The sequence below is a fragment of the Macaca mulatta genome, chromosome 9 (assembly GCF_049350105.2).
Source record: "Macaca mulatta isolate MMU2019108-1 chromosome 9, T2T-MMU8v2.0, whole genome shotgun sequence".
In the NCBI taxonomy this organism is placed as follows: Eukaryota; Metazoa; Chordata; class Mammalia; order Primates; family Cercopithecidae; genus Macaca; species Macaca mulatta.
Window position 1 is genome coordinate 116,509,836 of NC_133414.1, and position 13,068 is coordinate 116,522,903.

At 41.8% G+C, this 13,068-nt stretch overlaps 1 protein-coding gene across 7 annotated transcripts in view; it reads left to right on the forward strand.

Moving 5' to 3' along the window:
• The window catches only part of CFAP58 (cilia and flagella associated protein 58), a 128,128-nt gene that overhangs the window by 1,259 nt on the left and 113,801 nt on the right, over positions 1 to 13,068 (forward strand). Inside the window, exons 1-2 of one of the 7 annotated variants that reach the window (XM_077947475.1) lie at positions 948 to 981; positions 12,628 to 12,704. The exons of 1 other annotated variant lie outside the window; for it this stretch is intronic. The gene's annotated coding sequence lies outside the window, so the exon portion shown is untranslated. Of the gene's footprint in view, positions 1 to 947; positions 1,188 to 1,783; positions 1,969 to 6,669; positions 6,815 to 12,627; positions 12,705 to 13,068 lie in introns of those variants that run through there. 5 more of the 7 variants (XM_077947473.1, XR_013398399.1, XM_077947474.1 and 2 more) reach the window with 5 other exon arrangements.

Here is a 13,068-nt window from a genome sequence, read left to right on the forward strand (position 1 = left end):
AATTCATGGGGCCACCTATTTAGTCTCTTGGAGGAAAATATAACTCTAGACATAACGCCAGCCTTTTTCTCTTTTGCAGCTTGAAAGGATTAAAATAACTCGCTTTTTTTTTTTTTTTTTGAGAAGGAGTTTCGCGCTTGTTGCCCAGGCTGGAGAGCAATGGTGGCGCTATCTCCGCTCACTGCAACCTCCGTCTCCCGGGTTCAAGCGATTCTTCTGCCTCAGCCTCTCGAGTAGCTGGGATTACGGGCATGCGCCACCACGCCCGGCTAATTTTGTATTTTTAGTAGAGAAGGGGTTTCTCCATGTTGGTCAGGCTGGTCTCGAACTCCCTACCTCAGGTGATCCGCCCGCCTCGGCCTCCCGAAGCGCCTGGGATTACAGGCGTGAGCCACTGCGCCGACTTTTATGATACTCAGATGCATGGTTGCTTTTCTCCGGGATTAACCGGGCACAAAGGAGAACGGACAGGGGCAGAAGTTTCTGGTTACTGTTGTGACGGTAGATCAAGTGTTACCACCCCTATGTTAGAAACAGACAACTGAGGCCTGGAGGAGCAGCAGCAGCAGCGTTCTGGTCGAGCTTAGTAGTTTATGAAATCCGTAACTTCTACTGTCTTCCTTTTGACCTAGCCAAATCCCTTCATCAGTGGAAAAGGCAGAGAAGGGTTTGAATGAATTCTACATTAAGCGGCTTTGGGGGGCACCAAATGCCAGTGAAGGCACATTGGGGAAATTGGAACACGCTGTCCAAAATGATCACCATTGCTGCTGCTATTTGGTCTCAGATCACCTTCTTTTGGTCTTTTCCTTTAACACTCGCCTAGAAGACTTTTTGGCTGAGTCCAAAAGATAAACAGGCAATGAGAAAATGTTCTAAAAATAGACTCCCTGGCCGTTGGCCCAGGGTACTTGTATTTTCAAGTTTCTACTGCTGCTTAAATTCTTTCCTTACATAAGAGGTTATGGCAGAGTTTTGGGGGTCAGTATGGGTGTTGGAGGTGGTGGGGGCGATCTGGGGAAACAGTCTTGAAAGAGCTATGTATTTCCAAAATGTCTACAAGTTGGTCGGGTGGGTTACTCACACCCTTCACAAAGCAAGTGGGGGAAATTTCTCTGAAGTGAGAGCGCTGGGCTGAGCTTTGTAATCCTTGGGCTAAGAGTTCAGCGTTGTGCTGGAATGCCAAGGTTAGTGCTTCAATGCCCTCTGAGATTGTCATCCCGTCTGCAAAGTAGTTTCAGCAAATTCTAACCAGCCATGTATATTTATGTAAGGAATATTTATTATATTCGTTTTGCTTTTAACCTGATGATTTCACCTTCTGTGATCTGATTGATTCCTGTCTGTTCTAAGGTCCACCGTTCTAAACTGGCATGTAAGTCGTTCATGAACTGGCCTCTACTTATCTCACCAGTCTCGTATCTCACTCTGTGTCCCACACCAAACTCCTTGCAGTTCTTGGAACGTGTGCTTCTCAGAACTTGATATGCTCTTTGATATGCTGTTTGCATGATATGCTTTTTCTCTCCCCTTGGATATTCATATGTACTTTACTTTCTGCCTGCCACAGTCACCCCACCTCCTCCTCCAACCTGTCTCCCCAGTGCACATGCATGTTATTTTGCCGGACTAACTGTATGCTCAGTCTTCCTGTCTCAGAACAGGCAGTTCTCCTTCAGGAAGTCTTCCTTGAACCCCCGTGTCTGGGTTGGACACCCCTCCTGTGTCATTTCTACAGAGCCCTGTGCTAACTCTAGAAATGTTTTTTAAAAGATAGGAAAGTACAGATGTTCAACTTGTGGGAACTTGAGCGGTCAAGAAGTCAGGGAACTCCTGCTTTGAACAGTGAAAGGCTGAATAAAATATATCAACAATGGAAGGGAAGAAAGGTGGTCTCCAGGTGTGAGATAAGTCAAGGGGACTCAAAAGTATGACATGAATATAAGCCCAAATGGCTAAGGACCAGGGGTGAGTACCCACTCAGTGACTGGGGTTAGTATCTATTCAGGCCTTGAGTTCTACAAAGACAGGGATCTGTACTTGAGATCCCTGCCTAAGGCTGGAACCCTGGAAAGGCTGCCCTTTAGTAACAGGAGGATAGAAAACAGCCCTCTTCCCATTGACTCAGGGTCACGGCAAGGAAGCTTGTGGTTTATCGGGGCCCTGGATGAATTTTAAAATGTTTTCTATAGAAATGAAAACCCCTAGCCTGCCTCTACTATGCATAGGTGTGAGCTCCCAATTTATAACACCCATGTGCTGAGGGAATCCTAATGTCAAGAAAAAACACAAAAAACCTGTTTCAAAGTGGTGAATCCCCTTGGCCCTGTCAGAAGCAAATGTAAAATTCCGTTGTTTATCCTGGTCCCTAGCGGAATAAACAACTCCCATTGAAGTTACAATAAGAAATTAAAATGTTTTATGATAAGAAATTAAAATATTCTTTATATTTTTAAAATTATATTAATTTCTTAAAATTAAGAATTATTAATAATCATTAAGCTTATAATGAAAAATTGAAAACCAGACTAGGAAATGAACCACATGAGGGTGTGAACTGGTAAATGTAATAAACAGGAAAATTAGCCCCTTAAGTATCTGAGTTTGAAAAAGAGTATAAAATAGTTATGGTCAAAATATAGAGATAAAATGATAGGACATGGGACTATGAAAAAAGAACAGGTAAATTTGAAAAAGTACAGATATAATATGTAGAAATAAAAAGTTTAGTCATTTACATTTAAAAAACCTCAATGATCGAAATTCTTTTTTATTAAGGCCATTATATCAGTCAAAAATCTAATAAAAATAGCTCATTGAAAAAGGGAAAGAAAAGTAATGTATTAATCTCCTTTATAAATATATAAATTATTTCAGAAATTTAAAATAATATATTAACAAATAGAATTCCAGCAGCACACCAAAGAATATTACATCATTAATAGATCAAAAGAGAAAAACGGAAAGATCATCACCATATATTCTGAAAAGCCATCAGATAAAATTCGTCATTGAAATATAAACAAACCCTCTGTAACATGATAAAAACAAAGGGTAAAGTTCAGCCCCCAAACCAGTGTTATGCTAAAGACAGTGCAAGATATGAATGTCCTCCTTCACCCCTAGTCTTTTTAAAAATTACCAATTAGGAGTATGTTTGGCTGAAAGTAATGGAATACCAGACTGTAATTTTTATAGTGCCTAAGACTATAAAAGGCTTAAACAAATAAGGATTTTTCTCACATAAGAAGCTTGTATATAGATGGCTATTTTGGGTCAGTGCCTTGATAGTTTCAGGGCGGATCAAAGGATATGTGCATTTACTATTTTTATATATATTACAAAATTGCCCTCCAAAGAGATCTCACCAATTTGAACTATTTCGCATAGTATGACAATTGCCTTTTTCTCTACATTGTTGTCAACATTGGGTATTTTCTATTATAACTTTAATTTAGTTTGCTTCTTTTATAGATGAAAAAACCCCTAATCTCAATATTTTGGTTTGCATTTCTTTAATTATGAGTGAGGCTGAACAGAACATCATTATTGGCCACTTTTATGTTTTTATGTATGAAGACTCTTACAACATCCCCCAGTTTTCTATTGGCTTATTTATGTGTACACGTGTGTATGTGAAAGTAGATGGAATTTTCTTTATGATCATTTAAGTGCTAGACGAGGCTTCAAATTCCATAGTGAAAGGTGACTTGTCAGCTGGGTGCGGTGGCTCCTGCCTGTAATCCCACCACTTTGGGAGGCCAAGGTGGGCGGATCACATGAGGTCAGTAGTTTTAGACCAACCTGGCCAACATGGCGAAGCCCCGTCTATACAAAAAAATACAAAAATTAGCCAGGTGTGGTGGTGCATGCCTGTAATTCCAGCTACTCAGGAGGCTGAGGCACGAGAATCGCTTGAACCTGGGAGGTGGAGGTTGCAGTGACCTGAGATCGTGCCACTGCACTCCAGCCTGGGTGATGGAGTGAGACCCTGTCTCAAAAAAAAAAAAAGGGTGACTTGTGACAAAGTCTGAACCAACTGCAGGGCAGCTTCACACCATATCTCAGGAGCACTGGAAATTTTTAAAAGATTAAATACACAGGGACAAATTTCCTGTTCACCCCTATCTGTGGTTATTCCAGTATGTGGAATAAAATGCATGACAATGAGAGAGACAGGAAGCCTATGCTAGTCATTAAGCATCTGATGAAGGGGAAAAAAGGGCACTTCCCTTGATTTGGTCAATTTCCCACTACCCTGAATTCAACTTCGCATGGAATTTCACAAGATAATAGCAAGTTAGTTTACAGGATGTTTCACAGAACAGGCTGCTTTGCTGAGACCTCAGAGGTGTCAGTTGAAAAAGACAAATGATTTGCATTTGCCTATTTCATTTCTCAAGGTCAGTGCTGACCATGTCCCTCCTCTGGGAATGTCAGAGCCCAGAGAGCCTTTAGAGATTATTTACTGACAAAAATGAAGTTCAGAGAAGTTAGGTCACATACTCAAGGTCACATTGCTGGTTAGTGACAGAATAATAATAGCTAAAACTTGTGCCATGTGCTAGGTATTACTCAAGCATTTTACACCTACCAACTCATGTAATCCTCATATCAATTCATGTGGTAGGAATCATTAGATTCTACAGAACCTATGTTTTTCATTTTATTTCACAACGCAGTGTACTCACACATACAAGTGCATTATAATTGAAAGACAGATTCCTTAAAAACAATTGTTATGTTTACCGAATGTGATACAAACTGTTATGTTCCCTTTTCCTTTCACTCTTCCTATGTTTCCCTCTTTTGAAAAAAAATGTAGGCCACAACTTATTAAATGAGTCAAGATCCAAAGTTTGATGAAAATACTTTTTTTAAAATTTATTTATTTTGAGATAGAGTCTTACTTTGTTGCTCAGGCAGGAGTGACGGTCGGCTTCACTGCAGCCTCAGCCTCTCAGGGTCAATCAATCCTCCTGCCTCAGCCTTCTGAGTAGCTGGGACTACAAGTGTGTGCCACCATACCTGCCTAATTTTCCTATTTTTTGCAGAGATGAAGTCTCACTATGTTGTCCAGGCTAGTCTCAAACTCCTGGGCTCAAGTGATCCTCCTCCCTCGGCCTCCCAAAGTGCTGGGATTACAGGAGGGGGTCACCATGCTTGGCTAGAAAATATTTTTTTAAACCACTCTTCTAACTCACATCTCTGTTTTGAAAATTGTTATTGGTTTATATATGTTAATTTTCCACCTACATGTGCCACTTGGTGTGGGAAAGAACTGTCAGATGATTTCCATCCAACTTATTTCTGGTCAGTAGATACTCATTACTCTCCTTGTAGTTAATGTCTAAAGATGGCATCCTTGCCTTTAACACAAATCATTATGCTTTAACCTTAGGAATACCTTAATTCACTTATTCATTCATCCATCCATTCATTCAACAAATATTTCAGCACCTAATCTATGCCAGGCATTGTGCAAAATCAGGAGTTGGCAAACTATGGCTGTCAGGCCCAATCCAGAGTGACACCTACTTCTATATATACAATTATATTGGCTCAGCCATACCCATTCATTTATGTGTTGTCTGTGGCTGCTTTGGGGCTATAGCAGCACAGTTGAATAGCTGCCATGAGACCATGTGGCCCGTGAAGCCCAAAATAGTTCTTTTTTCCTACCTGTCCTCAGGATAGTTCTATTTTTTTCTACCTCAAAATATTTCTTAATGTGGTCTTTTATAGAAAAAGGTTGCAAACCTTGGTGCTAGATTCTAAAATACAATGGTATCTTAGATTGGTCTCTACTGTCCTAGAGGTTTAAATTGTCCTGCTTAGTATAAAAAGGTTTGAAGCTTTTTGCCTCCCTTGCGTTGCCTCAAAAAGCACCTGTTCCCAGTGAATGCTCGGCAAGCATTTGCTTCTACTAAAATTATTCAGTAGGTCTTGCAGTAGGTATTGGCAAGAAAGCAACATACCTAACAGGTAGAAAAGAGGCATGGTGGCTCACGCCTGTAATCCCAGCACTTTGGAAGGCCAAGGTGGGTGGATCACTTGAGGTCAGGAGTTTAAGACCAGCCTGGTTAACATAGCCAAACCCTGTCTCTACTGAAAATACAAAAATTAGCCGGGCATAGTGGCACATGCCCGTAGTCCCAGCTACTTGGGAGGCTGAGGCAGGAGAATGGCTTGAACGCTCAAGGAGGAGGTTACAGTGATCCGAGATCACGCCATTGCACTCCAGCCTGGGCAACAGAGTGAGACTCTGTCTCAAAAAAAAAAAAAAAAGGCATTTGATATTCCTTTAACATAGCAGATTTCATTTTATAGATGCCTATCCTTGTTGCCTATGAGAATTCAGTAGTCCACCTGTTTTGAGTACCCACCTTGTGGGTAAGAAAAAAAAGACATCGTTCTTTGGTATTTCCATTTAAGGTAAGAAAAAATGAGATAAATCCATTTTATTGTAATCCTTACTATCTGTACTTCTGTTTGGGACCTTGGTGTGTACTTGGAAATAATTTTAACTACTGTAGAATCTTAAATGTTCATGTACTGATACCTTTCACTTTCCTTTAGTCACTAATCACTCCCAAGAGTAATTGCTGTGTGCATGAGTTTATAAGTTAATTGTATTTTGCATTCATTCATCAAACTTTTTACTTCTAGTGTCTCCTATGAGGCAGCACCATAGATGTATTAAAGAAAAGACTGGTCCTCCCAGTCTGGTGGGGGAGACATAGAAGTCAACATACAATGATAATGCATTGAATTGACAAAAGATGCTCAGTCTTTCCAGTAGCACAGAGGAGAGGTACCTAACTGGGTAAGATTCTTTTGGATGAAGCAAGACTGAGCTGACACTTGAAAGAGCTAACTGGACAAATAAGGAGTCATTTGATTTTCCAGAAAAGGATCAGCGTTTGTAAAGTTAGAAAATAGAGACTTTCAGGGTATAGTAGATATAAAACATTGATTGGCCCATCATCAAAGGTATTTTGTGCTTTGGTTTTAAAATATGGTTTGGTTTTAAAAATATGGTTTGGTAAAATGTGCTTTGGTTTTAAAATATGGCTGGCTCCTTTAAACAAATGGATCTCATGTGAATTGTTAGAGTGAGAACTCACTCATTACCTCGGCACCAAGCCATTCATGAGGGATCTACCCCCTATGACCCAAACACCTGAGGTAGAAACATTGGAAGTCTTGTATCAATATGAGATTTGGAGGGGTCAAAGCATCCAGACCATATCATTCACTTATTTACTTTTGTTTATTTGTTTGTTTTTGAGACAGGGTCTTGCTCTGTCACCTAGGCTGGAGTGCACTGACATAATCACAGCTCACTGTAACCTCAAACTCCTGGGCTCCAGTGATTCCTCCCTACTCAGCCCAACTCATTAAAAAAAAAAAAATTTTTATAGACCAGTGTTGCGGGAAGTCAGGGACCCCAAACGAAGGGACCAGCTGGAGCCGAGGAAGAAAAACATAAACATAAATTTTGAAGATTTCATGGACATTTATCACTTCCCTAATAATACTCTTATAATTTCTTATGCCTGTCTTTACTTTAATCTCTTAATCCCATTATCTTCGTAAGCTGAGAATGTATGTCACCTCAGGATCACTATTGTACAAATTGATTGTAAAACATGTGTGTTTGAACAATATGAAATCAGTGCATCCTGAAAAAGAACAGAATAACAGCAATTTTCAGGGAACAAGGGACGATAACCATAAGGTCTGACTGCCTGTGGGATTGGGCCGAATAGAGCCATATTTTTCTTCTTGTAGAGAGCCTATAAACGGACATGTGAGTAGGAGAGATATCACTGAGTTCTTTTCCCAGCAAGGAATATTAATAATTAATACCCTGGGGAAAGAATGTATTCCTCGGGGGAGGTCTATAAACAGCTGCTCTGGGATTGTCTGTCTTATGCGGTTGAGATAAGGACTGAAATATGCCCTGGTCTCCTGCAGTACCCTCAGGCTTACTAGGATTGAGAAATTCCAGTCTAGTAAATTCTAGTCAGACTGGTTCTCTGCTCTCGAACCCTGTTTCCTGTTAAGATGTTTATCAAGACAATATCAGCACAGCGGGACATAGACCCTCATCAGTAATTCTAATTTTGCCTTCGTCTTGTGATCTTTATTGCCCTTTGAAGCATGTGATCTTTGTGACCTACTCCCTGTTTGTACATCCCCTCCCCTTTTAAAATCCCTAATGAAAACTTACTGGTTTTGAGGCTCGGGGTTGTCATCACGGTCCTACCAATATGTGATGTCACCCTGGAGGCCCAGCTGTAAAATTCCTCTCTTTGTACTCTTTTCTCTTTATTTCTCAGATTGGCTGACACTTAGGGAAAATAGAAAAGAACCTACATTGAACTACTGGGGGCTGGTTCCCCCAGTAGACCAGGTCTTGTCATATTGTTCAGCTATTTATTTACCCACTCACTTATTTATTTATTTATTTATCTATTTACTATTAGTTTTTAGTAATGAGCCAGTTAGTTTTTTTTTTTTTTTTTTTTGAGACCAAGTCTCACTCTGTCACCCAGGCTGGAGTGCAGTGATACAATCTTGGCTCATTGCAACCTCCACTTCCTGAGTTCAAGTGATTCTCCTGCCTCAGCCTCCTGAGTAGCTGGGATTACAGGGTCCTGCCACCACACCTGGCTAATTTTTGTATTTTAGGTAGAGACAGGGTTCCACCATGTTGGCCAGGCTGGTCTCGAACTCCTGACCTCAAGTGATCCGCCCACCTCAGCCTCCCAAAATGCTGGGATTACAGGAGTGAGCCATCGCACTTGACCCACTTAGGCTTTTCAACCAATCTGGTCCACCGGTTGGCTTGTGCACCAGTCCTGAGTAGGACATCAAACTGCAACCTTGGCGTCTTGGGCAAGAAGCACCAACTGAATGATCTGGCGTAACCAGTCATACCCAAAAGTAATCTGTGTAGGATAAGAGAGTAGCTGGTTTCAAGCCAATAAAATTCAAGGCAGGTAAGATGACTGGGTAGTTATGACACTGCTATCTCCTTCTCCTGGTAAAAATGCTTACCCGCTGTGGCTGCTCCCTCAGTGCTTCTACCTGGCACCTGACCTTTCAGTCTTCCTAATAAATCTGCCTGAGCTTCGTCGCCTCCTCAGGTGTCACGAGGGGAGTTTGTCTGGAGACCCTTTGGGAGCTGATGTCAAATGCTCAACAAATGTTCTGTTAAGTTAGCACTGCAGTAGGCGGGAAAAGGAGAAGATTAAAGGAATAAAATATGCCCCGAACAGTTTTGGAGAGCACTAGCCAGTGGGGACTCTGCTTTGTCATCTAAGGTGACCATAGGGTTGGCTGATAAATGATAACAATTTTCTGTAACACGTGGGCTTTTAATCTTCCTAACAGTCTGCAGGAAAAATGTTAGATATGATGACAGGAGCAGTTTTTACCATGTCGTTAGGGGCCCCAAATGTAGTTTTTAGATTCCATAGACACTAAATCCAGCAATGCCACAAGAATGCCTGTGCAAACAGGATCTGTGTTGATGCAGACTTTAAATTTCTTTTTTATTTTTGATATATACAAAGAAAACTCACTTCCTCTGGCGTAAACAAATGAGGTGATTTTGTTAGGAGGATACAAATTATCTAGCAGAATCTAGGAGACCTGGTGTTGCTGGGTCTCTCAAGGGACTGCCACCAGGTTCCCACAGGGCATCAGCCACCAAGGAAGAAGCTCCCTCCCCCATTTTTCGCTTCCTGCTTTTGGTCTGTGGATTCCCCTCATTTATTTGCTTTATTCTTCCCTCCATACAGCCGCCTGCCTTTCTCTGCCTCTCCTGGGCTTCACATATTCAGTTCCAGACCTGAGCAATGATTGACTTGCTCTTAGTCCCTGTTATAAATTCCCAGGAAAAATAATAGAATTGGCTTCATGTGGGTCAGGTCTCCCCCTTGACCCATCAGCTATAGCCCTGGGGAGGTAGGTAGGGTGGCTTACAGCATCATGGCTTCAGGGAGGCACGTAATTCTGGGTGGGAGTTGATAATCTCAGAGGAGATTGTGAATGATATAGATAACCCCAAACTAGCCTCTGGGACCTCTCTGATCTATTACAGAGGTAAATTTCTGTTAGGGCACAGTTGCTTTGCATTACAGGCTAGGAATTTACATGTAGGCCTGCAAGTCAGTGTTTCTGCTCTTTGGAGGTTTACTTCATATCTTCACTGGGTGCTGTTGAAGAGGTGAACACTGGGTATATAATACTGTTCTTATTACTGTGTTACAGCACACAACTGAGAAGTTCTAGAAGGGTACTGACAAGAGGCGATTATATCCAGGTTTAAATAAGGAGCTTTGCAGAGGTAGTATAGCTCATGATCATATATTTGAGATATCTGGCAGAACAAATGGGTGTGTTCTTGACTGTCCCTGGTCCTTGAGTTTGGAGACACTTCTCTGCTATCCTTCCAAGGCTCTCTGCTATTCACCCATGCCCTCTTATCAACTTTAGTGTCCACCAATACCTGATAGGGACCTCACCCCGCCTAAAGCAGGATTTTTGGATTCTTGCCTTGGTTTCTGCCCAATGCTGTTCCCCATACCTGAGATTCTTTTTACTTCCTTCCATGTCTCTAACTCATACATATCATTTAAGGTCAAGTTCAAGAACCATGTCTACCATGCACCTTTCTTTAAGATGTCATGGTTCACTGGGCTTCCTTACTTTAGAACTCATTCAATAGTGATTCGCTGAACAGTTATTATTCAGCAGAGTGCTGGCTGGTTATGTTCGCTAGGGCTGTTACAACAAAATACCACAGACTGGGTGGCAAACAAAAATTGAGGCTAGGTATGGTGGCTCACACCTGTAATCCCAGCACTTTGGGAGGCCGAGGCGGAAGGATCACTTGAGGTCAGGAGTTCGAGACCACATGGCTAACATGGTGAAACCCTGTCTCTACCAAAAATATAAAAAATTAGTTGGGTGTGGTGGTGCGCACCTGTAGTCCCAGCTACACCGGAGGCTGAGGCAGGAGAATCGCTTGAACCCGGGAGGCAGAGATTGCAGTGAGCCAAGATTGTGCCACTGCACTCCAGCCTGGGCAACAGAGTGAGACTCCGTCTCAAACTCCTCCCCACTGAAACAAAACAAAACAAACAAACAAAAAAATTGATTTCCTCACAGTTATGAAGGTTAGAAGTCCAAGATCAAGGTGTCAGCAGGTTTGAATTCTTCTGAAGCCCCTCTCTTTGTTGTGCAGATAGTCTCCTTTTCACTGTCATTCCTCTGTGTGTACACATAACATACCTGATGTCTCTTTGTGTGACCAATTTTCCTCTTCTTGTAAAGATACAAGTCTGATTGGCCTTATTTTAACTTAATCACCTCTTTAAAGGCTCTATCTCCAAACACCATCACATTCTGAAGTAGGGGGCATAGGGACATTAATGTATGAATTTTGGAGGGACACAATTCAGCCCCTAACACCAGTGGAGACAGGGGTGAAGAAGATATGCATCATCTTAGTGCTCCTGTAGTTTGACAGCGTGGTAAGGAACACAGGTGTTAAGCAACCATTTACGTGACTAGGCCATTAGTTACCCTTGTGGGATGATGCAAGAAGTAGAATACACAATACTGGAAAAGGTAGTCTGGTGAAGTGAGACTGAAGGTAATCTGAAGAAGTGAGATCTGAAAGAAGGATTGATGGGAGCCAGCCAGCTGAAGAGAGAAAGAGAGAGAGTCAAGTATTCTAGACAGGAAGATCAGCATTTGTGAATTCCGGGCAGTGGGGAAGAGCATGGCTATCCAGGGAATTGAAAGAACCAGTGTAACAAGGAGTGAGTGATGGGAGCTGGCACCAGAAAGTCGAAAGGGCCAGATTACACAGGACCTTATTTACTGACATCCTGATTTCAGTGCTTACTATATCCTGTCTTGGGACTGTTGTCAGAAAATCTTTTATGGGGGAGTGTTGGCATGCACGTTTTGCTTCTCCTTATGCTCCTTGAGGGAGAAGATCTGTCTTCAACTCCTTTTGTATTCTCTCTCCATAGTATGCAACATAGGGCTGGACATATAGTAGGTGCTCAAGAAATAAATTAAGTGGATATAATGAGAAATGAGATGAATAGAAGCACTCATTTGTCTAAATTAGGGGCTGATGCGATCTTGTTGGGTGTGTTTCTCCTAGAGGATCTGAAAGGTGAGGACTTTTGGTACTATAATGCCACCTAGTGATTCTTCTTATTACAACAACACAGGGGAGCAGGGTGGTGATTAGTCTTCTGTAATCCAGAAAATTGGAAATCAAGCATTTTGTTTCATTAGCATAAATTGATTTGTCCAACCACCCATTCTTTCATCCATCCATCCATCTCTGTTGATGCCCCCTGCATCTCTTTCCTATGAGCTGAACATGTCACATGCCTTTCTACCTCCTTGTGGTTCTTTGATTGCTCATATTTGGGTCTTTTTGTCCTCCTATAAGTAAGGTCTCAGATATCAGTATCTAGATTCTCTGAGCTCCCATTGTGCTTTCTGTTAAAATGGCATATACTAAACTATACCATCATATTGCATTATAATTAACTGTAGATGTTCCCTTCTGTCTTTCCCTCAATACAGATTGTGAATGCAAAGGGCAGTGACTCTGCCATAGTCACCTTGGTGCTTCCTGTGGGCAGCCGTGTGCCTACCATGCAGTAAGTTCTTTAAAAATTGTTTACTGGATTGAATTGCTGTCACCTATGCAGGCCACCTGCTTATGAAATCTCTTTTAGGAGATCCCCTGGACATGGGAAGACACACAGCCCTGCACTTGACATCAGTGCAACATATGGGTGACCAGGGCCCTCTAGGTCTTTATTTTTGTTATATACCTTCAGAAATGTTATGGAGTTTCTCTGGATCATGGCAATCCCACAAGCCGATGGTCTCAATGTGTAATCAGGTTTCCTGTGAACACACAAAGCAGCCCGAGCTGGGTTGCCGGTCCCATTTCAAGCTCATTTCTATTTGCTTGGCTTACGGTGTGGTTCAGCCTACCTCTCCAGTTCATCCGCCACC